The 27,068-nt window shown below is 43.6% G+C and overlaps 1 protein-coding gene and 1 pseudogene across 1 annotated transcript in view; both read left to right on the top strand.

Moving 5' to 3' along the window:
- The window catches only part of LOC111147580 (regulator of calcineurin 2), a 263,914-nt gene that overhangs the window by 82,189 nt on the left and 154,657 nt on the right, over nucleotides 1–27,068 (top strand). The window lies entirely within an intron of this gene.
- Nucleotides 10,253–11,832, top strand: LOC111147531 (annotated as a pseudogene).

Consider the following 27,068-nt stretch of genomic DNA (forward strand, 5'->3'; position numbering starts at 1 on the left):
ATTTCAAATAGAATGGGGCTTGTTATTGATATATCTTACATCACCTGCTATTTCAAACCTTCAGTCCAAAATACTTAATGAATGTTTACATAGAGAAAAATTTGTAAAAGAATGTAAGAGAGAGGGGCACCTGGGTGGCCCAATGGGTTAAGAATGCAAGAGAGAGTAAAAAATTAGCATAGGGGTCCTTTTACATAGTGAAAGAATGAAGGAGTGAACAAATGATTCATTTGAAAGCCTATTATAGAAAAAGTGAGATTGGAGAAAATGGTCCAGTACTTTCATGGATGCAAACCACAGTCCCCATTTTTTGGCCTCTCCTCTCTTAACATTGTAGAGTGAAAGTCAGGGGTCTAGTTATAAACATCTATACTATATGTTTTAGAAATGCAAAGCCACAGAAGTCAGTTGAATATGGGAAGTGGACTGTAGCCAGAGTTGACAGAGTGGTATTCGAAGCTCATAAAGGAGTTAAGGTACCTTTGAAAGAAGAAGAATAATAATGTAAGAACAAACTGTGTTATAATATTTCCGGTTTTATTATATAACTTTTCTGTATCCTACTAAATGTGATTTTTAGTACTGCATTCATATTTGCTCAATTCTATGAGCAAATTAATCTGTAGGATTCTGGGAATGGATGAGAATGTTGAAAAATCATTTTAGACTATTCCTTTTCTTTACGCGGAATGCCTAACATTTATGAACTACATTCCTAAAAACTCCAAGATAACTTCAAATAAATCAGCGTAAAGGAATCGATTCTATTAGGATAATTTAAAAGACATCTTAATGGCATGTGATCTTGGTTTGGATTTTTGTGGTTTGATATAACCCTACGAAATTCATGGGCCTTGGAGCGTCTCCCAAGTCCCAAGATTTTAGGAGATGGCTGGCTCTTTCTTCACTCCTCTTGACTTTCTGACATTAAAAAAGCAATGTGCAGGAGCAAACGTGATGCTAGCCATCCCAACGAGGGTGGCATTTTTCTTGGCCAAACTCCTTCCATTTGGAAAAAAGCAAAAACAACAAACCAGGTAGAAATGTCCTTCCCTTGCCAAGCTCGCCAACCAGTCTATTTCATATTCTTTACTATCAGGATACTCAAAGTGGCTAAATAACTTGGTCACCTAGAGCACTGAGATAGAGAGGGCAAGGAGATGAGTTCCTTCTCTGTGCAGCTGGCAGCTTTGCTCTGTTTGGCTGGCAGCAAGGAGCTCTGCCCTAATCTTGGTCCCTGCACTAGGAGTCCTAGTGGTAGCCTTGGGCATCAATCTGTCACCATCACTGGAAATAGGTTCAGTGCTGGAAGTATTCAAATGACCCTTGCCTCCCTCCTCGCAGAATCTTCAGCACGTGAAGGGCAGCCCAAATCGCTCTGCTTTTCTAATAGAGGGAGGCCGGGCTAACGTGCGAGCTCATTAGCCACCATCTTCCGTAGCAGGACAAAGAGAGCCCGTGCTGCTATCTGAGCAGTTCACCAGCTGGTACCGTCTGTGGCAGGTTGCCACCAAGAGCCTGCAGACGTCACAGCTGTTCCGCCCCGTACCAGTTGGCTCTAAACTTGTAAACAGGTACGCCGGCTAGGTAATGCACAGCAGCGCCCTGCGAGCCACCCGTAGGGAAGTAATGGGAACATCGTCCTGAAAGCGATCTCTTCCAGGTATCTGAAAGAGGCTGCCTAGGGAAAAAAACGCTTGTGATTCCAGAAGGACTCCAAATAGAAAAGCCTCAGAAGTTGTTTTAGAAACAGCTTCCCTCCTCTGGGAATAATCATGGATTTTGTAAATCTCAATCCCAACGGACTGATGACTTTGAAAAATCAAAGCTACTTTTTTCCAGGTAGGCCGTTTTAGGGCTGCCTAGTACCATTCCATTTTAATCTCTGATTTCTTCTTATTCTTCTTGGGACACACTCAGGTTTTAATTTTTGCACAGCCCTCCATCAGTATTCTGCTTCTTCTTCTTCTTTTTTCCTCTCTCTCTCCCTTTAGAGGCATGCTTCTGAGGGTCTGGCCCTCTGTAAGGTCAGGTCAGCTCACCTTTCTTTTCGTTGAGTACTATTAAACCACCCATCCATTGCAAGTTCCTGGAATTGCCAGAGGAGACACCTTGGGGACGCTGGCCATTCTCTGGAGACCAGTGTTCCTCCAAACCGGAGCCGCGTCCCACTCAGGGGACTTCTAGTTGAAACCAGCAAGCCCCACTCTTCGGGATTCGGCTTCAGCAGGTCTGCTGGGTTCCCAGGAGCTGCTGACCTTGATGCCGCTGGTTCAGGGACCCTACTTGGAGAACCGCAGCTGTAGGTCAACATGCAGGTTTCCAGACTTGGTTGAACATAAAATCACCTAAACAACTTATGAGAAATGCAGATATCCTGACCCTGTCACCAAATAGAATACTAACATCTACAAAGTAAAATGATATACAATTATCAATCTTTTATTTACTTATTTATTTATTTTTAAAGGATTTTATTTATTTGATAGCAATCACAAGCAGGCAGAGAGGCAGGCAGGGGGTGGGGGAGCAGGCTCCCCGCTGAGCAGAGAGCCCGATGCGGACTCACAATACCAAGACCCTGGGATCATGACCTGAGCCAAAGGCAGAGTCTTTAAGCCACTAAGCCACCCTGGTGCCCTTTTTTTTTTTTTTTTTTTACAAGTATCAATCGTGAAGTAGATTTCTCTCCCCCCAAACCCCATGGATATTTTTAAAAATCTTTATCCTTCAAGGGGCGCGTGGGTGGCTCAGTCAGTAAAGCCTCTGACTCTTGATCTCAGCTCAGGTCTTGCTCCCACGGTTACGAGTTCAAGCCCCATGTTGGGCTCCACACTGGGTGTGGAACCGACCTAAAAAAGAAAAAAAAAAAAATCGTTTACATTAAAGGTGTAGTGCTCTGCCCACGAAGCAAGTTCCTGGCAGCAAGAGTGCTTTCCTTTTTCTGAACAATCGAATTATTGTATTTTTCCTGTTCTTACTACTGTTTGAATGTGGACTTTTTAAAGATGGGAGTTTCGCCGGAGAGTTCTTGGAATTCTTCTTGGGGCCTTAGATAAAGCAACTGTTAATTTTTTATTTTTTTAAAAGATTTTGTTTATTTATTTCAGAGAGAAAGAGAGAGAGAGAGCACAAGCAGCGGGAAGAGCAGAGAGAACCCCCGCTGAGCAGGGAGCCCCATATGGGGCTCGATCCTAGAATCTTGGGATCATGACCTGAGCCGAAGGCATATGCTTAACTGACTGAGCCACCCACGTATCCTGATAAAGCAACTGTTTAAAAAGTTTTAAATCATCACTGTCTTTGTTTCTCATGAAAAATCCAAGTTTCATTTCCACTGAGATCTTTGTATTTGAGTGGTTGCTACCTGTATAAGGAATGATGTAGTTTAAAAAAAAAAAAAAAAGTAAGTGTATACTGCCATTAACTCCTGACTGCATGAGCTTTGGGCCTGGTTTCACGTAAATCTGGTTATGCTGACGGTGCTAAGAGGGAGCTCTCGCTGTGTTGTGTTTCTGCATGTTGGTTTTTCTCTCTTTCAGTGCCTCTGCCGGTGTCTCCACCCCCGTGGGAGTTTATGGGTACTTTTCCAAACAGTCCACTGATAAGACCTGATGAGGAAAAGAACCACTGAACGTTTTTCTGACCCTAGGACACGGTACAATCTCAGTCCTATGCTCCAGGAGCTCAGACTTCAGGATTTTAGGGTCCGTTCTAGAGGTTTCTGTTACCTTTATTAGACAGCGAAGGTCCTGGGACCCGGTTTTTGGATATTTGTTGCTGAATCCCCCAATAGCTAATTATATAGCTAGTTTTCAAAAGAAATACTGTGATTTTTACTTCAGAGAAATCATCAGCTACTTGTCTGTTTTTTTTGAAACACAGTGGATGGGAATGAAGCATAAAGTGGAAGGAATTAAAGTGCTGTTATTTACACGGAAAGTTCTCTGATAATTTATAGCCAACCCATTCAAGGAAGTAGCCTCTAAAACTGTAAAATGTGTCTTTTAAAGTGTTCACAAATGACTTATGTTAAAGCAAAGGGGTTACTAAAAGCAGAGCACTAAGACCTGTTTCTCTCTTGAGTCATTTGTAAACATCAACAAAAAGAGGGCACAGAAAATCTTCCCTAAAATTGCTATAAACCTCAAACAGCTGTCCCGGGTCTCCCATCAAAATCCTTAATGCCTGTGAGGGCTGAGTGGTCAGTGAGGACTGGACTAAAGGGTTATGCCTTTGAGAAGCACATTTGAAGCCTAAGAAAGAAAGGAGAACAGTCCAAGAAAAATCTGCCAGAATTTAATGACCTCTGGAGCAATGGTTTTATCTGAGAAAACTGGATAATATATCTTTTTTTTTTTTTTTTTTTTTTTTTTACACATCGAGTATATGTGGAGACCCTTACATCCACCTTTGCCAAGTGCGTTACAAGATGGTAGTGTGACTCTTGGCAGATTAAATGTATGGGTTTGCCATCTTTTATCACAAAATAGGTTGCATCCAACTACTGCTTAATTTTGACAACACATTCATGAGATTATAACTGGTTTTCTTTAGAAGAGAGAACTGCTTAGAATTTAGGGAAGTGCTTTTATCCTGGCATGTAGAAATGTAAATGAGAGCTGTGGTACAGTCTTAGAAGGGTTATATAGGCTTTTTTCGACAGCTTTCTATGGGGAAGCTGATACAGCGATCGTAAGCAGTCTGCTTAGTGTCATATATTCAGATTTCCTAGACCCTACCTTCCATGTAACTATCTTCCATTTGTGCTTCATTTAACCTCTAATGATTTGTTTGTATTACATGTAGAAAAGAATTGGTAGATTCAAAATCAATGTATTTGATGTGTACCAAAGAACTACTTTTTTTTTTTTTAATTTAACTTCAATTAGCCAAGATGTAGTACATCGTTAGTTTTTGGATGTAATGTTCAATGATTCATTCGTTGCGTAGAACACCCCGTGCTCATCTCACTACATGCCCTCCTTAGTGCCCATCACCCAGCTATCGCAATGTATTAAAAGTATACTTATTTTTTCTGAACTACATTAAAAGTATTCTTATTTTGTGTATTGTACTCAATTTCTGGAATAATTTATTCCAACCCACATTTAAGAATTAAATATGCAGCTAGTATGTACTCTAGACCTGGCTGGAGGGTGAACGTTGACAAGAGTAGGGTTTCAAGAACAGCTTGAATAAGCAGATCCCAAAAAACATAAAAACATGCTTAAGTACTAATTTCATAATAAATTATCTTTATATAGCACCCTAGATATAAATACTTAGTGGTTAGAAAAGTCTAAAGATTGATATTTCAAGCAGCATGGTCTGTGACCAAAAGAGAAATCACATCCCTCTAGCAAATCACCTGCTCGAAGCTTATACCTCCCCTCCCCGCACCCCGCCCCAAAACACGAATGCCAAGTGGCCAGTCCCCACCTCAGAGGCCCAGAACACTTGCCCTCTGCTCAATGATCTGGGGAGTCTTTGGTAAACTTTTTTGTGCATGCCCAACTTTTGCTACTGTTAATAACTCACTTCGTGTGAAGCTCTGTTTTAAATAGTGTGGGAGCAAGTAAGGGTAGATGGGAGTGAAAAATATATTCTAGGTTCTGCTCTTTGAAGGCACATTCCAGTAACCCGAATCTAGCCAGCAGGCCTTGGAAAAGCTAAACATCCAAGGTCGAGAACTACCCAGCCGTCAGGCCTTGCAGAATTATTTTTTTTTTATCACAGCAAACACACACACACACACACACACACACACACACACACACACACATCTAGACATACAACACACATGTAAAATATTTTTTTTCCCGCATAATACATGCTTGGTAACCACATGCTTGTTGGTGAGCTGAATCTAGCTCTTTGGGGTTTTGTATTCAAACTTCTGCTACTTGAGCTCCTCAGGTAGCATTCACTCCTAACAGGCTAGTGGCCACATTACCTATTTTCCCAAATAACAAGCACTGTTTTTAAGAGCTTTCTTCTGCATGTATGTATTTATATGTGCCTCTGTACGTAGGCTCAGACACGCTGTGCGGCTGCTGCTGCCGCCTGGACTGTCTGGGTAGCCAGCTCTGCCTTCGGCTCCGCTGACCAAGCCCTGCCGCCCAGCCTCTGCCCGGCCTTTCGGAAGCCTCGGGTTCTAGGGGCTTGATGGGAAATGCTTGTCGCCATCTCATGATAAGGGTGAAAGCTCAGGCGACTTACCTCTCCGGGGCTCTCCTGGGAATGGAAGAAAGACCTCTGATTTCACTGTTAGAATTTTCATTGACCAGTGATTTCCTGTATTTATATCGACAGTGAAAGCAGTTTGCCACGTAACTGAAGATGTGTTAACAGTTGCAGCGGATTCGGAACGCTTACGGGAAACGTTAGGGTAGAAACGAAATTGACACCAACTGCTTGTGCGTGCACATTTCACGAGTGACTTTGAAACTCACCTGATCCCACTGAGATGGGAGGCAGCCCAGACCAGTCTCCTGCGCAACCCAAGTCAGACTCAAGCAGGCATGTGCCCCCCTGGGGAAAGGTCCGGGGGGTCTCTTGCTGTGCTCTTTTCTCTCCACACTTCTTAATACCTTGGACAAGGAGAGCTTGTGGGGAAAGGCACCCAAGTCTCTACCTCCTTTCCAGAGTTCAGACTGTCAGGAGATGCTTGGGAGCACTGAAAGTGGCACAGTAGTAGGGATGGGAGACACAGTCCCCAAACAGGAAGAAGAAAGAGAGCAGACGGTGGGCTGGTTCCTGCCCAGGTGGGAAGAATGGAGGAGAAAGTGATTCTGGAGCCTTGAGGGTCTGATGCGAACCTATGGACACTGTCATGCTGCAGGATGGGCTCTGTGAGGGAACAGCTTTGCCTGATTTAATGCCAGGAAGCATGGCTGTGCTGTGTACTTGTGATTGTGCTGGGAGGTGGTTCTCAGAATCTAAAGTATGGGAGAACCACTAGGAAAATTGCTAAAAAACAGAGTTCTGGGTCCATTCCCAGAGGTTCTGTTATAGTGGCCTGGAATCAGGCTTAGAAAAGTGTGTGTTTAACCACTATCAGGGGTGTTTCTCATTCGGGTGGTCAGTGGAGGAGGTATATCTATATCTGTAGATATAGATAGGCATATATAATCAATTATTTTTTATTTTTAATAATTTTAATAATTAAGTTAACTTACAATTAATAACTTAATAATTTTTATTTTAATTATATATAATTTATTTAAATTCAGTCAGCCAACATATAATACATCATTAGTTTTTGATGTGATGTCCAATGATTCATTAGTTGCATATAACACCAGTGCTCATCACATCAAATGTGCTCCTTAATCCCCATAACCCGGTTACCCCATCCCCCCACCCACCACCCCTTCTGCAAACCTCAGTTTGTTTCCTGGAGTCCAGATTCTCTCATGGTTTATCTCCCTCTCTTATTTCTTCCCCTTCAGTTTTCCCTCCATTTCCCTATGGTCCTCTGTGCTATTCCTTATATTCCACATATGAGTGAAACCATATGATAAATGTCTTTTTCTGATTGACCTATTTCACTTACTATACACCTGGGGGGCTCAGTCAATTAAGTGGATGGTATATTTTAAGAAGCACTGTCTGCTGTAGAGAATAGGGTCCAAAGCAGAAGGAAGCCTTTCTTTTCTTACAAATATTGGTCGTTTTTTTTCTTGAGTATGGCCAGTACCACCTTGTCCCCCCACTGCTATGGGATAGTAGACATGGGAGCCCTAGCCTAGGTCTTCCCTACCTGTGATGGGGCATGGGAAATGCCCTGGGATTTCTAGACCACAGAAGTAGATGTTAATGTGAGGGCAGGGGCAAGAGAAAGAAGCAGTGAAAAGCCAAAACTGTCAGGAACTAATGAGAGATCCTGACTCCCAGGCAGGGGGCCAGGCTGCCTTCACCTCTAAGAACAACCGGTCATGTCTCTGCAGTGTTAACATTCTGGTCCTAGATAAATGGTAGTTGAGGATGAGAGGGAGTGGGGAATGAGCTTCCCAGGAGGCCTGGACTCAGTGGGTTTTAGTAAATGCTAAGGAGAGTGTAAGACCGTACCAGGTAGAGACATCAGTGAAAGCCAGGCAGGCCTCCCAGCGGAGGTGATCATATAAATGGGCAAGGAAAAAGGGAAACTCCAGTTTAGGCAGAATACAGAAACATGGAAAACCAAAGACTAGAGATGGAATCCAGAGACTGGAGGAAATTTCCAGATGCAGGATGTTTGTTTTGGCTAGGAGATAATTGGGTGGGGGGGGGGGTAGAGGATTGCTGAGTTGCCTCAGTGTTCCATGACGGAGAAAGTTCACTTTGCAGTTGCCCTTGTGTACTGGTTTGAACTGTGCCTCTCCCCCAAAGATCAGTCCATCCAGCACCTGTGAATGGGACTTTATTTGGTAAAAGCGTCTTTGCAAATATAATTAAGTTGAAGATCTCAAGGTAAGATCATCCTTGACTAAAGTAAGCACCAAGTCCAATGACAAGTGTCCTGAGAAGAGGAGAGGGGAGGGGAGGGGAGGGGAGGGGGAGAAGCATGGTGGTGGGCATCGGAGTGCTGTGTCTACCAGCCAAGACACACCAACGATGGCCAGCAGCCCCAGGAGCTAGGAGAGAGGCATAGAAGGGGACTGTCCCCTGGAACCTCCAGAAAGAACTAACCCGGCCAACACCTTGACTTCTGGCCCCTGGCTTTCAGAGATGTGAGAGGATGTATTTCTATTGTCTTAAATCACAGAGTGTGTGGTAATGGTCAACCCTAGGAAACGAATACATCTTTCTCTCCATGTTGCAGATTTGGCAGCTGGGCTCTCCGCTTTGAAAATGCAAATATATTAGAGAGTTAAGGGTTTATTAGCCATTTTGAAGCAATTTTTGTTACTTAAACATTTTTTCCCTCCTAAGGATCTAGGAAAGAAAAACAGTTGTGAGTTGTTATCAGAGATCGGAGGAGAAAACTCTGGGAGTTGGAGTCAAACACTTATGCGTCAGGCCTACTTTGTTTCTAGCTGTTTGACCACAGGAGTGCTACCTGACCTCTCTGAAACTGAGTTTTGCTCTCCACAACGTGACAATTTTAATGCTTATTTATCAGGCTGCTGTGATATGAAGAGTCAGGAAGACAGGCCATGTGAAGTTATTTGTAAACATATGAGTGATTCTGTGTATGAGAGTACTTGTTTTGGAGCAGGGAATATTTTTAGAGGAAGAGTTGCTAGATTTGGGGAAGAGGTAGTGCTAGAATGAAGTAGAAGATAAGGACAGGTAGCCCCAAATCTCTGCTATAACATGTTCCCTGGTCTAATAAAAAAGGAAAGGAAAACTTGTCTTTTAAAATGAACCCCAGGACACATCATTCTTTCTGGCCCAGGAACATTTTATATTAAAGGGGCTTTGGTCGGGCGCCTGGTTGGCTCAGTTGGTTAAGCATCAACCTTTTGCTTCAGGTCGTGATCCCAAGGTCCTGGGATCGAGTCCCACGTCGGGCTTCTTGCTCAGCAGGGAGTCTGCTTCTCCCTCTAACTCTGCCCCCTGCTCATAATCTCTGTCTCCCTCTCTCTCCTGTTCTCTCTCTTTCTGTCTCTCTCAAACAAAGAAATAAAATCATTAAATAATAAATAAAAGGACTTTGGTCAACTACTCTGGCATCCCAACATGGTTTTTAATATAATTTCTGTGAGTAAGAAAAATGTATTTGAGGTTCCAAATAATACAGCCACCAGCTTGTGAACTGGATCCCTTTCTCTGTGACATGCTGTTAGGAGCATCAGTGCACGAGATGAAGGGACCTCTCAGTGTCCTGAGTTTATGTTGCTTCTAAAGCTACTGAGTTCCTGTGTGGGGAGCCTTTTTGGTTCTAGAACAGTGCTTCTCAAACCTGAAAGTGTGCAGGCACTTCTAAAAAGAACAAGATTTTCTTGACTTCAATTTAATGTTTTTCACAATATGGTCTCCTTCAGTGAATACAGCACACAACCCGATAGGCAACAGGATCTCATTGAGCCACGTGCTCACTCTCCAGATTGCTGTTTTCTTTGCAAGCTGAGCAGGGCCCACGTGGGAGCAACTACCTCTCAGGGACCTGTAGTTGGCATAGATCTTGGCACCAAGATTGTGTGGGTGTCTTCCAGCACGGGAAAGTGGAAATAATTGCCAGCAATCAGGGAAACTGCACACTGCAAGTTCCATCGTCTTTACTACCACCAAACCATTGATCAGCGCTGCAGAGAATCAAGTTGCCATGAACCCCACCTCTACAGTTTTTGACGTCAGATGCCTGATCAGACACAGATTCAATGCCGCTGCTGTCCAATCTGATCTGAAGCGTTGGCCCTTCATGGTGGTGAATGGTGCTGGCAGGCCTAAGGTCTAAGGGAAAGAAGAGGTGTCCTCGTGATTTTGACAAAGATGAAGAAAATCACAGGGGCTTAGACAGGTTGCAGCTGAAAGGAATGTGCTCATCTTTGACTTAGAAGGTGGCACTTTTGATGTCTCAGTCCCTGCCATTGAAGATGGGATCTCTGAGGTCACATCGACAGCGGGAGACACCCACTTAGGTGGAGAGGACTTTGGCAACGGGATGGCCAACCACTTTATTGCAAAGTTCAAGTGCAAATATAAGAAGAACAGCCACAAGAATGAGAGGGCGGTCTGTCACCTCCAGACTGCTGGCGAGTGTGCTTGCTAAGCATTCGTTGTTTTCGGCACCCAGGACAGTGTTAGATTGATTCTCTGTATGAAGGACTTGACTTCTGTGCCTCTGTGACCTGTCCCTGATTTGAAAAATTAAATGCTGACCTGTTCCGTAGCACCCTGGGCCCTGTAGAGAAAGCCCTTTGGGATGCCAAGCTTGACAAGTGTCAAATCAATGATCTTGTCCTGATGGGTGGTTCTCCCCATGTCCCAAGATTCAGAAACTTCTGCAAGACTCCTTCAATGGAAAGGACTTCTTTCAATGGAAAGGAACTGAATAAGAGTATCATCCCTGATGAGGCTGTTGCTTATGGTGCAGCTGTCCAGACCACCATCCTGTCTGGAGGCAAATCTGAAAATGTTCAGGGTTCCCTGCTGTTGTATGTCACTCCTCTTTCTCTTGGCTTTGAAACCGTTGGAAAAGTCATGAATGTCCTCATCAAGTGCAGTACTACCATTGCTACCGTACAGATGAGGACCTTCGCTACCTACTCTGACTACCAGCCTGGTGTGCTGGTTCAGGTTTATGAATGGGAATGTGCCCTAACCGTAGACAAAGACCTAGTTAGCAAGTTTGAACTCAAAGGCATACCTCCCGGCCCCCGTGACGCTCCCTCTGTTGGAGTCATTTTTGATATTAATGCTAATGGCATCCTTAGTGTCTGCTCTGGATAAGAGTTCAGGAAAAGAGGACGAGATTACTAGCACTAGTGGCAAAGGCTGCTTCAGCAAGGAAGGCGTTGAGCACACGGTTCAGGGAGCTAAGAAGTACAAAGCAGAAGAGGACAAGCAGTGGGACAAGGTGTCTTCCAAGAATGCCCTTGAATCTTATCCAGTCAACATGAAAGCAACTGTCGAAGATGAAAACTTCAGGGTAAAGTCAACAATGAGGACAGACAGAAGATTCTTGATAAACGGAGTCTCCAACTGCCTTGATAAGAGCCAGACTGCAGAGAAGGAAGAATCTTAACGTCAGCAGAAAGAGCTGGAGAAAGTGTGCATCCCGTCCTGACCAAGCTGTACCAGAGTGCAGGGCATGCCAGGAGGAATGCCTGTGGGCTTCCTGAGGGTAGAGCCTCTCCCTCTGGTGCTGCCTCCCCTGGGCCCACCATTGAAGAGGTTGGGTAAGCCAATCTGAGAAGAGGTCTAGTATTGCTCCATTTGAACAATGTTAGGACCCAAATTTGTAGCAATTTCCATGGCAGTTTTAAAGTTGAGCTGCTATAGCAAATAAACTGGACATTCTTCATCCTTAAATATGTAATATGTGCGCAGGGAAAGGAAATAAACATTTCACTTTCTAAGCACTGTGTTGTAAGTGGAAAATGCAATGTCTTAAATAAAACTGTATTTAAAATTGGCACCAGAAAATCAAATAAATAGGCACAAAATCCCTATGCTTATTGCTTTCACATAGGCCAAAGTATCAAATACAATAAAAAACTAAAAACAAGCGCTATAAAATACTGGTTAATTTAGTGTGACTGATGATACTCTTTGCTACAGTTTAATCACTGATCACATTGTGAATGGGGTACTGAATGCTGACACAAGTTCTTTCGAGTTTGGCACGCCTGGTGTTCTCTAGGACTTTCTCTATTGGAAATTCTGCAAACCCGAATTTGTGCAGTGGGCCGTGGCCTTTACTAGCTGCAAATATATTGCCTGTTACATTTGACTCTGTTTCTTTTCTTGTTAATCTGTGAGAATTAGAGCAGTAGCATTTGCCAATGTTGCAGACATAAAAATAAATGCAAAATGGGCACTGGTCATCTCTAATACACCATGATCATCCGGACTATCCAAAATATGTCTATATCACTATGTTAAGTTTGTTATCTCAATGAAAACACCACAGTGAAAATTTTCATAGTCGTAAGTCACGGACCACTTTGAATACATCTTTGGAATTCTAGCCGCTCACCACAGTTGAAAAACACTAGTCTATACAGAACTGGGTTTAGTATATGCATTATTTTTTTTTCATTTTACATTAGTTACAAATGTAATAAATATTCACTGTAGACATTTTAGAAAATTGAAGTAATTCAAAAAAGTAAAAGAACCATTGTAATGCCATCCCAAAGAGAAAAATCACCATTAACATTTAAATATCTCTTGTTTCCCTCTGCAAATACATTGTATACATACTGTTCTTACCCTGTTTAAGGACTTTTTTTCACTTAGCCAAACATTGAGGGCAGCTTTCCAGATTACTAAGTATTCTTCTACAATAACATTTTGATTGCCTTCAATCTGTCAATTCTGGGTGTCTGTTGGAATGTTCTTAACTGAATATTTATATTATTTCCAGGTTTCTGCCGTCATAAACTATGCTGTGATAAATGTACTTATTCCTAAGTTTTGTTGCGTGTAAATAATGAGCCCATTTACTCGTAGGATATTTTCCTAGTATGAGACCTTCTATATGAAAGAGAACGTAAAGTTTAAAAGATTTGTGCACATACTAATTTTATGAATCAAATATGTTATATAAAGATATGACATTGATAACTCATAGCTAGATAAGGGTGCATGGCTTAGGTGGTCACCAAAAATTACTTGTTTATTATTGGTACTTTGGGACAGAAGGGTTGACTTAAAATGGAAACTTTTTAATATCATAGGACGTCAATTTGTTTACATATAAAGGGTCTATTATTATTGTCTCAAATGAATGAATGAATAAATGAATACGTGATCTTTTTCTTACTTTTTTTGGAAATAATTATAGACTCCTAAGAAGTTGCAGAATAGTACTGAGAAATCCCACGTACCCTTTCTCTAGCTTTCCCCAAAGGTAGCATTGTGCTTAACTAGGGTGTATTATTAAAACCAGGAAATTGACACTGGGATTATACTAGATTACAGAGGTTACTCAGCTCTCACCAATTTTACATATATTCACTGTGTGTGTGTGTGTGTGTGTGTGTGTGGTTCTATAAAATGTGCTCACTTGTAGAGATTTGTGTACCCACCACAATCTCTGTAGAGAACTGTCCCATCACCAGACAAGAGCTCCCGTGGGTGATCCTTTCTGGCCTCCCCTGACCCCCAACCCTTGTCAACCCCTGATCTGTTTCCCATCTCTATAATTTTGTCAGTTTTAGAATGTGACATAAGTGTACTTACGTAAGTCATACTCGGGCATTTTTTGTTAAACAGAGTAACTTCACAAGCCTAGAAAGTGTATCCAACGTTACTGTTTACTTTGGCAACCCAGGTTGCTGTAACTGAGATTGGAAGGGAGAGCTGTCTCTTGGAAATCATTAAAACAAACAAAAATCCCTCAAAGACAGAAATGTATCCTATTCACTTTAGTACTGTCCATGTAACAGCCTGTGAGGAACGATGACTGACCGATCAGAATAGACACAGCTGTAATGGACCAGCTCAGCCATGCCTGTGGAAGCCACTGATCTCAGTCCTGCCTGGCGCCCAGCCCAGTGCCAGGCAGATGGCAGGTTGTCTTAGCTTGGGCTGCGAGGACAAAATACCACAGACTGGATGGCTTAACCAACCAACAAGTTCTGGAGGCTGGGAAGTCCCAGATCAAGGTGCTGGCACATCCAGTGTCTGGAGAGGGTCCCCTTCTTGATTTGCAGATGGTCATACTCTTACTGTGTGCACACATGGTGGAGAGCAGAGAGATGGAGCAAATTCTTGCATCTCTCCTTAAAAGGACACTAATCTCATTCGTGAGGGCTCCACCTTCTTGACCTGATTACTTCCCAAAGACCCCATCTCCTAAGACCATCCCTTTGGGGGTGTGGTTTCAGAGTATGAATTTTAGGGGAGCACAGGCATTGACTCCATGCCAAGGTGCCAAGTAAATGTCTTTTGAATGCATGAGGCGTTACAGACTGTCCTTTATGGTTCCTCTAGCCCACATCTCTGGGTCCACAGCTCTTTTGTGTGGTGTCCTCACAGCTAATTAAGGGTAAGCTATGCCTCCTTTATGGTTCCAAACCCCATTTTAACAAACCCCGTGGCAGTTACCCTGAGTGTTATGCGCTGGAATAAAGAAATCCAATCTGTGCTTGGTTCTGATGCTTCCACAGACCCTCAATTTAATCTTCTCCTGTTAATAAAAGTGATTCTAAAACTATGGCCAAGATCCAGACGAGAAGAGCATGTGGAATTCAATCAGGGAACAAAGACATTTGGTGAATCTAATTGAGGTGGGGAGAAGAAACTGGCTGCCACTTGGTTAGAAGTGCAGAATTTCTTCTACCTAAATTAGGTGATAAAACATTGAAGTAAGCTTATGATAAAAAAAAAATGGTCTAAGCCATAACTAGAAATATATTCTAGGAAATGTATGAAACGAACTGTAGCTGGAAGAACTGGGCATAGGGACCCTGCTGACATAACACACAGAAGAAAACAATTAGAAAGGAACCATCTTGTTCATCTGGAATCTGGGCAGAATGGGCTTTGAAATACAGTGCTCAGATCCCATGTCTTGTTACTAAATTTGACAGATCAAGAACTGTGTCACAGTCCTGAGTCTTTGACCCGGGGAGTATGGCATCCCCAGTAGGGGAAATGTTTCTTCCTCAATTGGAAAAATGACTGTACAACCCACAGAAGATGCTAAAGGAAGCAGAGAAGTGATGAAAGAAGTCCGTCTCTGTAGCCTTAGGGATGCGTCTTGTCATCAATTTCATTTGTAGTTGTGTGTTATTAGAGGTGTTTGAAATAGTCCGGCATAGGGGTTTCGAAGAATTAGCCTTGAGATTTTGATTTGAAATATGTAATTAATATTAGGTGTATTTTATTTTGAGGGGAGTAAAAGAATTTGATTCCATATATAATTTTTTTTTCACATATTTAAGAGCTTAGCCTTTAACATAGCTGATCCTTCCTTGTTGCAATGTTTTCTCCATCTGGTTTTTGGAATTCTACTTTACTTGAGGCCTGCGCTTGATCCTTTACTGAGTTTTCTTCCTTTCCTCAACCTCAAGTGCAAGTGCTCAGGACTCAGCCTTGGATCTACCTTTCTTCTCTCCTGAGCCTCATCCCTTCTCACGGTATATGGACCATGGACACAGTGATAGCCTTCAGATCCATGGGTCTGACCTGTCTCTCTGCTCTGAGATCCCAGCTTGGATCTTTATCTGATCCTTGGTGTCCCTACTTATGTCGAGGCCTCTCAAAGTTTACCTATCTGAAGTCAAGTTCATGACCCATCCCACCACCACCCTGTCACCACCCCTGGCAACTTATTTCTCTCAGATGTTCCCCATCTCAGGAAATAGCGACTCTTCCTTCTAGTTGTTCAGGCCCAAAGTCTTGGAGTCATCCATGACTCTTTCCTTTTTCTTGCAAAGCACAACCAGTCTATCAGGGAATTCATTTATTGCTTTTTTTTTTTTTAATTTGTTTATTCATCTGAGAGATAGAGCAAACATGTGTGGGGTGGGGTGGGAGGAAGAGAGGGAGAGGGAAAAAGAGAATCTTAAGCAAACTCTGCACTGAGCATGGAACCCGACATGGGGCTTGATCCCACAACTCTGAGATCATGACCTAAGCCAAAAATCAAGAGACGGACACTTAACCGACTGAGACACCCAGGAGCCCCCATTTACTGCTCCTTCAAAAGAAATGATTCCTAACATTTTCACCATCTTCACTGCTTCTGCCCTGGTAGATCATGCCACCATCATCCCTTACCCGGATTATTGCATTGCCTGTTAAACAGTCTTCCTTTTCTGCTCTGATCCTCACACAAGAATGAGAGAGGTCCTGTTTAAAAGGTAAGGCAGATCCTCTCTCCCCTTTGCTCACAGCACTCCACTGGCTCCCATTTCACTAAGGATAAAAGCAAAAGGTCTTACAGTATCCCACAAGGTCCCATGTGACCTACATTTTATAGAGAAAATTTAAAAGAGCAAGAAAAATAGCCTCTAACAGTATCTCAGACAGGGAGGAACTTCCACTTACCTATTAAGATCCCGAAGAATCAGTTCTACATAACCCACGTCTATAATAAGAAATCTCAGCATGATTCTGAATGTCTTAACTTTGGGACCAGTTTTTTATCCATTGGACTGTGTTCAAGAATTATACCACACCACGCTTCTCTCCTAGCGTGCCCAGCTGCCTTTTGAACTAATAAGTCATGACTGTGAACCTGGCATAGACACTAATGAAAAGTAATGCAGGACTTATTCAGCACATTTTAATTTACGCAAATGCCAGATCATGGATGCTCCACTGACGTCTGTTGGTTAAGACCTGTGTATGAAGACCTTTTTTTGGCACTTTTTTGTCTAGATTGACTGCTGCTGCTGACGAACTGAGTTCTTGAATTCTAGGGTGCTCAGCACCTGTCAAGGACTTAAATCTGATCACTGTTTATAACAACACAGTGTCACTTCCTTACCAAACAAGAGAAGCATTAGCTATTGTTAGAACAATGTATCCTTTTGCATAGACACTGCAAGTTATTGTCGCAAAGCATGAGCCTTGGAGGGGTGACTGGTGGCTCAGCTTTCAAACATAAGTCATCTTGCTGTGTCACCTAGCTTTCGGACTTGAGCTCGAAAGCCTAAGAAACTGCATTTCCTCAGCGTTCAGACATGTTCCACTGCCTACCAGAGAAAGGGAGCAAGAGTGTTGCTTTGCTTTGGAAGCTTGCTAACCGTGTTAGTCACACTGTGGGTGGCAGCAGGCAGACCAGAGAAGAGCTGACGGGCAGCCATACCGCTGATAGATTGGGGAGAAAACGGGCAGGTGGAAGAGAGAATGTAGGAGGCTCCACCAACCACACAAACTCGACAAATAAAGATAAGCTAAAATAAAGCAGAAAAAGAAAAAAAAAAGAAAGAATATGGAAGAGGCTCCAAGAGGCAAGAAATAAAGTAGTAAGGGGTCAGGCATTCGCTGGAGAAGCCAGTAAGTGCCAGAGAAGGTAGGCAACAGAAGGCGGAGGTGGGAGCTCAGGGACATGAGTAATGTGGAGGAGGAAGAGAAAACCATCCTTTTAGGAACCAGCTGTGATGCTTTTCTGCTTCCCTGGCAATAGGGGGCAGGGTTTCAAGTACACATGCTAAAGAAGGCGATTTCTTTTTCTTTCTTTCTTTCTTTCTTTTCTTTCTTTCTTTCTTTCTTTCTTTCTTTCCTTCCTTCCTTCCTTCCTTCCTTCCTTCAAGAGAGACAGAGTGTGCATGCGCAAGTAGGGGTGAGCAGTGGGAGGAGGGGCAGAGGGAGAGGGAGAATTCGGAGCAGCCTCCATGCCCAGCACGGAGCCAGCCCTGGGGCTCGATCTCATGATCCTGAGGTCATAACCTGAGCTGAAACCAAGAGTCGGATGCTCAACCACCGAGCCACCAGGCACCACAAGGCCATCTATTTCTTCATGCAAAATTCGAGTACTTAGAAAATGCTGTGTATTGACCCTATTATCCCTAAGAAATGTCCCTTACCTCACTATTTGCGACAGAAGATCTGACAAAAAGAGGCAGTTGCTATGTTTTTATTGAACAATTACTGTATTCCACTTGCTGCCTTGAGTGCTCTGTTTGCATTATCTGAGTGGATTTTTTAAAAATTTTACTTATTTACTTATGAGAGAGAGTGAGTGAGTGAGAAAGCATCAACAGGCAGAGGGAGAGGGAGAGCAGGCTCCCTGATGAGCAAGGAGCCCCAAGAAGGACTCAATCCCGGGACCTTGGGATCATGACCTGAGCCGCGGTCAGACACTTAATCGACTAAGCCATCCAGGTGCCCCTCAGTGAATTCTTACAGCACAAGTCAGTAATGTTATTATCCCCATTGTCACAGGAGTTGAAATTGAAAGTTTAATAACTTTCCTATAGCTCGTTTGAGCCATGGCCTTAAATTCAGACATCAGCTCCAAAACCCCAAAACCTCCTTCCATCTCGCCTCTGCTTTGCTTAAACAAATGTACTAAATTGTGGTAGTGCATAATCATTGGAAAACTATTAGGAAGAATTTCAAGGTCATCTGGTTCTGTTTTCAAATTCCAGGCTCTGGACTATTTCAGGCTGACGAGATTTTTGATGGTCTGTTGCAAAATTAGAAAAGTAAGGCCAATGTTATGAAATTTTAATATAACCAGATTTACTTAGAGAACTTTTTATTCTGATATTGTGTCATTCTCTCTTTGTAAGTCCTTAAAAAATGACCTTTTTAAATGAGAAGACGTTAATAATAGGAGGGTTTCTGTTAATGTACTTAGGAATATAAAAACTGGGTGATTCTGTGTTCCCACCTGCCATATTTTCAATTGTACTGGTCTAGGAAATCCAAAGTTCTTGGGACCACTGATCCACTTTTAACTCATACTCTGCAGTTCCCCACAACAGCCCTAAAAGATAGCCGCATAGGTTTTGTTTTTCATGTTTCCAATGATAGAATTTACTAGTTTTTGACAGAGTCCATCCTCTATTGGGAGAAATTTCTTCCTCTTACTGAATTACAGTCTATCTTTATCTCATTAACGGAACCACGAAGAAGCAGCATATCCTATTAGACTTGAAGGCAAATGTGTGAGGCACACATCACATACACTTGGATCCTTCCAGAAATTATTCTCTGTTGACCTGTGTATTGGCTGCCTTTCCCATTATGCATTCCATGCCCGCTTCATGAAGGCAGAGACCCTTCATGTTCTGTGCCAGGACAGTGCCTGGCACAGAAGTGGTGAGCAGTCCCTATTTGTCTGATGAGTACTTTGTACATAGAGACATTCAATATGTATGCGCTCCGTTTAATAAGAAAGCTGATTCATCATCTGCTTGATGGCACTTCAAATTTTAAATAGTCCAAGTCAGCTCTCGTGCCCCTAAGTCTTCTTTCTTTTTCCAGATGAAGAATGATCAGTCCGCTGAGTTGCTTCTGCTGTGGTAGAGTTTCCAGACTCTCACAGTGTTGCATTTGCACCACCCAGAGCACCAGTGGGCCTCCTGTTGGGAGCATTGTCCAAATACAGAAGAAGGCAGGGCTCCATGAGCTTGGCCCTGGCTAGCTCAAGGGGGGTCTGTCTCCTCTCTGACCTTCCTAACATGTCTCAAATCTATACTGTGTAGATCACATCACACGACTATCTATTAAGTTTGTTGTCCTTGAGACATCTCCTGAGTCTTTGTTGCATTTATTTCTATGAGGTAAAATGTCCGCCATTTGGCAAAGCTTGACATGTATCCCCTTTCTACTGCCTCTAGGTTTTTGACCTATAATTTAGCCTATTGAAAGCTTCCTAAATCTTGATTTTTCATTCATTTGTTCACGCAGCCAGTGATTCCTGAGCATCTACACTGCATCGGGACCCTCTTCCGTGCCCACCTCCTCTCTGCCTGTGCTCTCGGCGAGCATAATAAACACTGTATTGTCATCTCCCTGACCCGCTGCGGTCCTCTGAGTTGACATCTTCCAATAACCAATACTCTTGGGATTGGTAGTTTAATGAGCTGTGAGCCCCCGAGCTTCTCTTCCATCTCGCCCCTGCTCTGCTTAGGACAGAATGAGAGCCTAGTCCGTAGCTCTTGCTCTCAAGATTCGAGATGTGGCCATGGGAGCAGAGCGGATTGCCCCTGAAGAAGGAGAGAGATGGCAGTGTATTCTGCTCCTCATGTCAACCTCCTAAGCAAAGACCTCTCCCTCCCCACCCTTTGCACACACAGCTTCTAACAGAGCCAGGTACCATAACTCTTCCCGAACATTCTGGGCTGAGAACATCAATGCTCTTCCTGCCCATCAGTTGTCATTTGAGCAGCTACATCTTTGGGGACTCCTTATGGTCCAGACACTTTCCTTTGGTGACCCAAATCATTCCCTCCAACTCCTCGTGAAGTGCAGGTACTGTTATTAACCCCATGTCACAAACAAGGAAACGGAGGCACAGGGTGGTTGTGAAACTTGCCCAAGTCTGGGCGTTGGAGAAATGGAGCTGGGGTATGTGTCAGGCTGCCTGTGCCCCCAGAACCCACCTCCCCCTCTGATACAGGAGCTGTGGTTTGGGGGCCTGGCTGGCCTTTGCCTCAACTTCCTTTGCTCAGGGCTGTCCCCAGAGACTCTCATCCTTCCCACTGTTCATATGGCTGCCATGAGATCCCAAAACCCTGCCAGACATTTCACATACATTTTCTCACTCAACTACATCCAAGGGGGCTGTTGTTATTACTGTTTTATGGGTCAGGACACAGAAGGAGAAAGTCGCTTTCTTGGGATCAGTGTGCTTCCAGGAGTCTCACTGCTCCTGGTCCCGACTTGCTCTGCTTCCGTCTACCTACTTCTTGGGCCTCTAGCTGAAGTCATCCCCAGCACCCCACTGACGCCAATCCCCGAGAGTCTCGTCCTCTTAAGAGAAACGAGGTTAACACGACTCAGCTGGACTTCTGCCAAGCAGTGGACGTTTGCAGCAATCACAGTTTTTTGTTTTGGTTTGATTTTTAATGATAACAGGTCAATAACCAAGCATAAATGCCTTTTGTAAAAAGCCTCAAAAGAAGGTAGGAGAGTTCCAAACGTCATATCCCATGGAGAACCTCCCTAAGTTGTGTTTTATGCAAAGCGAGGTAAAAAAAAGGTTGGATTTTCTGTTTAGAAAGCCTCAGCCCTAGGGTTTGAACCAGTGTTCTAGAAGGACCACAGGTACTGTGGGAACATTGTCCTGCTCGTACAGAATATTTGGTGCTCTATTTGTCTGTGATTTAAAGAATAGTCACAGTTTGGAACAAAGGTGTCAGGTGGGACAATTTCACAACCTCACAGTCAGGGGCACAGAATTTGTGTTCCCTCTGCACCCTGAGTTCTCTTCAAGATGCTTCCACTTCAATAAGATCATTCTCTGACATCAGCTGCCTTGAAAACCCCCTCCCTCTGGGTTTCCTGTGACTGTATTTTCAATAGTTTTGCTTGTAACATCAAGCAGACACTTAAAACTTAAATATTCTAACCAGAATTAGTTCAAAGAGAGTGGTCTGGTCAGTTTTTCAGTTTTACCTGGTCTCGAATAATGACGGCATTTCTCTTTCATTTCATAAGCTAAAGGATCAATGAGGAGGATGTTTGACAAAAGCACTTTTTTATTATGTGACAGGGGAATGTCACCATCATTCCTTTAGCTTCCATCCCTAAAATTGTCTGACCTGCTAGTGACAGGCTCTCTCTACCCACTGGAAATATCACTCCATCAGAACGTGGCAAACTAAGTGGAGGCATGACTTTCCTCCTCAGTGGAGACAGGAGGTGGAGGACATTGGTGAGTCCCGAGCAACCTCGGGAAGGCTGTCAAGCCACTGCCTCGTTTTCTTGGCACTCACCAGCCACACAGAATAACCAACTCCAGAGCAGCCCTGTAAGACTACAGCGAACACTCACGGTGCACCTGCAGAGTCCGAAGTCCCGAAAGCAGTCCTGCAAGTAGAGAGAAGCATAGCCCAGGATGGGGCCGTGGAGGAGTGGAGGATGGACTCGTGGGGAGGCTGGTACCCGAGCAGATCATGTCCCTGTCACCTGCACCATGGGAGCATGGCCGGGAGGTGGGGGACACCTGCGGTTCGGGGCACCCTTCCTGAGGGAAGTAGTTGCTAAGATGAGTCTGAAAGAATGAATAGAAAGAGAAGAAGGACATTCCGGTGAGAGGGAACAGCAAGAGGGAAATGGAGGAGGCCTGGCACAGCAGGAGGAGTGCAGATAGCTACAGAGACGTTGCTATCAACAGCGTGCAGAGAAGGAGCCTGGAGGGACGGGAGATGAAGCTGCTCCACCAGTTCTCACACAATCTGGCTTGCCTTCCTCCTGCAGCGTCCAGACCGCATCCTGTCATCACAGGGAACCTTTGCCATTTTTCTGTTCTTTTAAATAATTAGTACTTGCCTGATCGTCATCTTCTGGCTATTTGTGTTGTTTTGTTTTGTTTTGGTTGTTGTTTCATTTTTTGGGTGTTTTTGTTGTTGTTGTTGTTGTTTTTTTCCCACGTTCCTCCAAAGTGGCTCACAACGGTTTCGGCTTCTAGAATTTTGACTCCTTTGCACGTCTTCATATGTTTTGCATTTCTCCTTGCTTCTAGCAATCGTGCTCGGCTCTTTCCAGCCTGAATATTATTTATGGTGATAGAAATGGTGCAAACGTGGAGTAGGACCATAGTGCCTCTTCTATTGAAAGCAGTTCCTCGGCATGTTGTAGGAAGCTGAGGCTTCTCTGATTGGCTGCCCTTTTCCCCTTCTTGTGGGTTTGTACCCCTCGTTGGTATTTCCCTTGGGTGAAAATCGTCCTCCTGTGTCTGGGTGTCCTGAGTGGTGCAAAGTGCTTGGTAGGAAAAGCTTGAGCCTTAAAGCCAGAGAAACCTAGAGATTCTTCTGATGGTTTTTAATGTTTTATTATGGATTATTTCAAACATGTATAATGAGCCCCGTCACCCAGCTTCTGCTGTTCCAAGTACTCTGCCTTTCTTCTTGGATCCGTGATTCTGCTCACTCCTCATGCTTCATGAGATTGGTTGTTTTCAGGGTTTTATTTGTAACACAAAAATATTTATTTAAATATTTCACTTATTCCAGTTTAAAATTTATTTACAAATTTGTACAGGCACCATAATGTGATATTTTAACTGTACAATTTGGACAAATGTCTATACAGCTGTGTGTCCCTCCCCCTTTCACCACAGAGACCACTTCTCCAGAACGCTCCCTTGTATCACTTCCCAGTTCATCTCCCCATCACTGAGAGGCAAACACTGTTTGACTTATTTCACCCTTGATAGGCTTTGCCCATCCTAGAAGTTCATGTGAGCAGAGTCACATAGTATATACTATTTTTGTGCAGGACCTCATTTGTTCAGCGTCAGGTGACAGACTTGTCTTTGAATATCGCTTTTTTGTATCTGTGTGTCATCAGATGAGTTATGTAGCCTCTTTTGAGACTTGGTACCCTTCTCTACAAAATAGAATAAGGGCAAATAAAAATTAACAAATTAAATGGACTTTAGGATAATAGACATGTCCTCTGTAAGGCTAACTAATACTAATCATGGTGCACCAAGATGTGGGAATGTGGTCACCTTCAGGATTTACTTCTTGTCTGCAAAGACAGTCCATATTTGCCAGTTTTCCATTGAAAACTGCTTGTCTTCAAATGTGGTATCTGGATAGGCATATTAGATTGGTCAGCGTCCAGGCAGGAAAACAGACCTCAGGCCAGATGGTTCAACAGAAGGAATTTAATACTGGGAACTAGTTGAAAGGTGTGAAGCGCTGAGGAACCAAACAGGAAGCCACGAGACAAACTGAAATTAACAAAGCAGGAAGCTAGACGCACTGCCAGAGCCGAAGGGCCATGGGGAAGCTGTGGAGTCCCCAGGGCCCACCACTAGAGCCTCTGGCAGGTCCTGGAACCTCATAGGAGGCTGCTGGGAATATGGAAAAATGCAGTCACTGCCAGGGATGCCTCCCAAAGCCTAGAAGGGGGAGTGTGTGGAGGTGGACCTTCCCATTCCTCCTGCACCCAGACTCCTGCTAAGGTATGCAGTGTCTAGGGAGCCTGGGAAGGAGTGCCAGGAGCCAGTGATCCACACTGAATCTACAGCAGACTAAGGAAGTGAGGGAGCAACAAGAAAATGATCAGCACATTCAGGCTAAAAAAAAAAAAAAAAAAAAAAAAAGGTTCGAGGGAAGAAACCATAAAACATATGTAGAGATAGTTAAGAAAACTGTACTCAGTAATTATTAACATTTGAGATAATTCTTACCTTCTAGGTAACACTGACCGATAGAATTTTCTGTGATGATGGAAACGTTCTGTATCTGCGCTGTCCCATAAGGTAGCCACTAGCCACATCTGGTAACTGAGCTCTGAAGAAGTGGCTAGTGCAACCGAGGAACTGACTTTTTAAATTTTATGTCACTTTAATTCATTTAAATTTGAATAAATGGCTAGTGGCCACTATATTGAACACCCATTCATTAACTCATACGTGTATTCAGTAAGCTTGTGTTGAGTAGTGGGACCCAGGCATCATACTGGAATGAAGAACACCCAGCAGACTAGAACTGTGCTTCTGCACTTGGACTCAAACCTTCCTCATCCAACAGGAAAAATTTAAGAAGTGGTGCCAAAGAGTTACTTCCTTTGGAAGGTGTGAGGGCTGGGGAAGAAGCCGTGAAATGGCTGGCTCCCTCTCAGCCTTTGTCTAGGCTGTGTCTGACTCCCGGGCAGCCCTCCTCCCTCTCCCTTCCTTTCTCAGTCTCCTCTTCCCAACTCTCCTCTCTTTGAGGCACACTTCCAGTGCCGCCTCCTCCACTAAGCCTTCCCTGGTTGCTTCTCCAGGTGTTTAAAGATTTTATTTATTTATTTATTTGAGAGCGAGACAGTGAGAGAGAGCATGAGGGAGGAGGTCAGAGGGAGAAGCAGACTCCCCATGGAGCTGGGAGCCCGATGTGGGACTCGATCCCGGGGCCCCAGGATCATGACCTGAGCCGAAGGCAGTCGTCCAACCAACTGAGACACCCAGGAGTCCCTTCTCCAGGTGTTTAAAATAAACTCCTCTGGTGTTTTGTCTCCACTTTCACCACTTCTGTTACTTACTACTTTGTGTTCAAGTTCTTGATCTAGCTTTGTCTCTCTCTCTTTCTCTCTCTGACCAGACTATGAGAGGATTGAGGCTGGTTCTGCTCTTTTCCCCACATAGCATTTAGCACCAAATATTGCATATCGGAGGTGCTTTGTACTGTTTGAATATTGGTTGGGGACCAAGCCTTCCCTTTCTGGCCCTGTAGCTGTTGAGGGGTGAACAAATTACCCCCGCAGACCCAAGTCTGCCACCTACAGGCTGTAGGAAGTAACTTCACACCGAGCCTGTCAAGGAGAGAGATTTGTTTTTCTCAGGCTGTTTTTTTTTCTTTTTTTCTTTTTTCTTTTCTTCTCTTCTCTTCTCTTCTCTTCTCTTTTTTCTTTCCTTTCCCTTTCCCTTTCCCTTCCCTTCCCTTTTCTTTCTTCCTTCCTTCCTTCCTTTCTCTCTCTCTCTCTCTCTCTTTTTTTTTTTTTTTTTTGCTTACATGTTTCCAGGAATCAATTGTAATGGAAAATCTGCTTTCCATTTCCATATACAGAGCATTTTGTTCATCTACAATTAGAATTTATTTTGACATGATAGTCTAGACTCCTTTCTCTGTGGTCTTTTTTTGCCTAAGAAACACAGAAATCTTAGGAGAACACAAGATGGCTACAGCAGCATTTAAACGGAATCGTGCATCAGAGCACTTTTATTAATAGAACCGCCCGAGATCAGGCAGTGTGATATCTCTAAACTCACCTGGATCTTGTCTTGCTGGCTTTGCATCATTTGCACACGTGCCTCTGAATTAGCTTGAGTTCAGGAGAGTACAAATGGAACTGTTTTCGTTCTTCTGGGAATGGGGAGCTTTGGGCCAAGGTGGGGAAGGTTGCTGTCTCACCGTGGATTGTGGAGGACTCCAGGACATCGTTGAAGATAGTTTCCGTGAGGGAAGCTGGAGAACAGCTAGAAAACGGACATCGCATTTCACATCAGGAGCTCTTGCTGTGTGAGGCGTCGTTCTAGGTAGTGGTCTAGGTTTTTACTGAAGAGTAGAATTTAATGTTCCCGGTCACATTGTGAGAAAGGGACTGCTAGTATTCCCAGTTTACAGATGTGTAAATCATAGCCTGGAGAAGTTAAATGAATTAACCAAGGTGTAAATTAACTATTGGGAGGCAGTCTGATGCCCAGTGGACCCTGTCCTTCACTACCTCACTGTATTTCCTCCCACATGAGCATGTAAAAACTAGAAAACATGAGTTAGAGAATATCAGCCAATGCCTTAGAGGACTATTTACTGTGTAGGGTAGTTGTTGAAGCCAAGAAAGCCCTTGAAAACATGACTTTGACAGATGAGAGACAAAGCACTGAAGAGTTTGGATTGGACAGCTGGATGCCGTTACCCCCGATCCAATGTGAGTAGGTCGGAACAGGTGCAGTGACCTTGGCTGAAGTTGCATCATTGGACTGTGGCTACAGAAAAGAAGAGAATTCCTGTATGGACTGAGCTTTCCTTTGTGAGACTTTTTGTTCCATAGTATCAATAGCCATTATGGGAGAGCCACTGCAAATAAAAATCTTTGTGTGTAAGATGGAGCCCTGATCTATAGTAAGATTACTACAGAAAGGCTCAATATCCCGAAACCCAGTTCAGCTTGTATTTCTGCTTCCACCCTGGGTTTATGGAATGGGAGACAACTCATCTCATGTTTATTCTCACTGGATTCCTGCATTTTCCTTTTTCTTTCTTTCTTTCTAGAAGGTGAGAGAAAGTGGGAAGGGATAGAGGGAGGGGGAGAGAGAGACTCTCAGGCAAGCTCCACACCCAACATGAAGCCCG

This window comes from Enhydra lutris, unplaced genomic scaffold, assembly GCF_002288905.1.
Source record: "Enhydra lutris kenyoni isolate GAN:26980312 unplaced genomic scaffold, ASM228890v2 scaffoldscaffold17, whole genome shotgun sequence".
In the NCBI taxonomy this organism is placed as follows: Eukaryota; Metazoa; Chordata; class Mammalia; order Carnivora; family Mustelidae; genus Enhydra; species Enhydra lutris.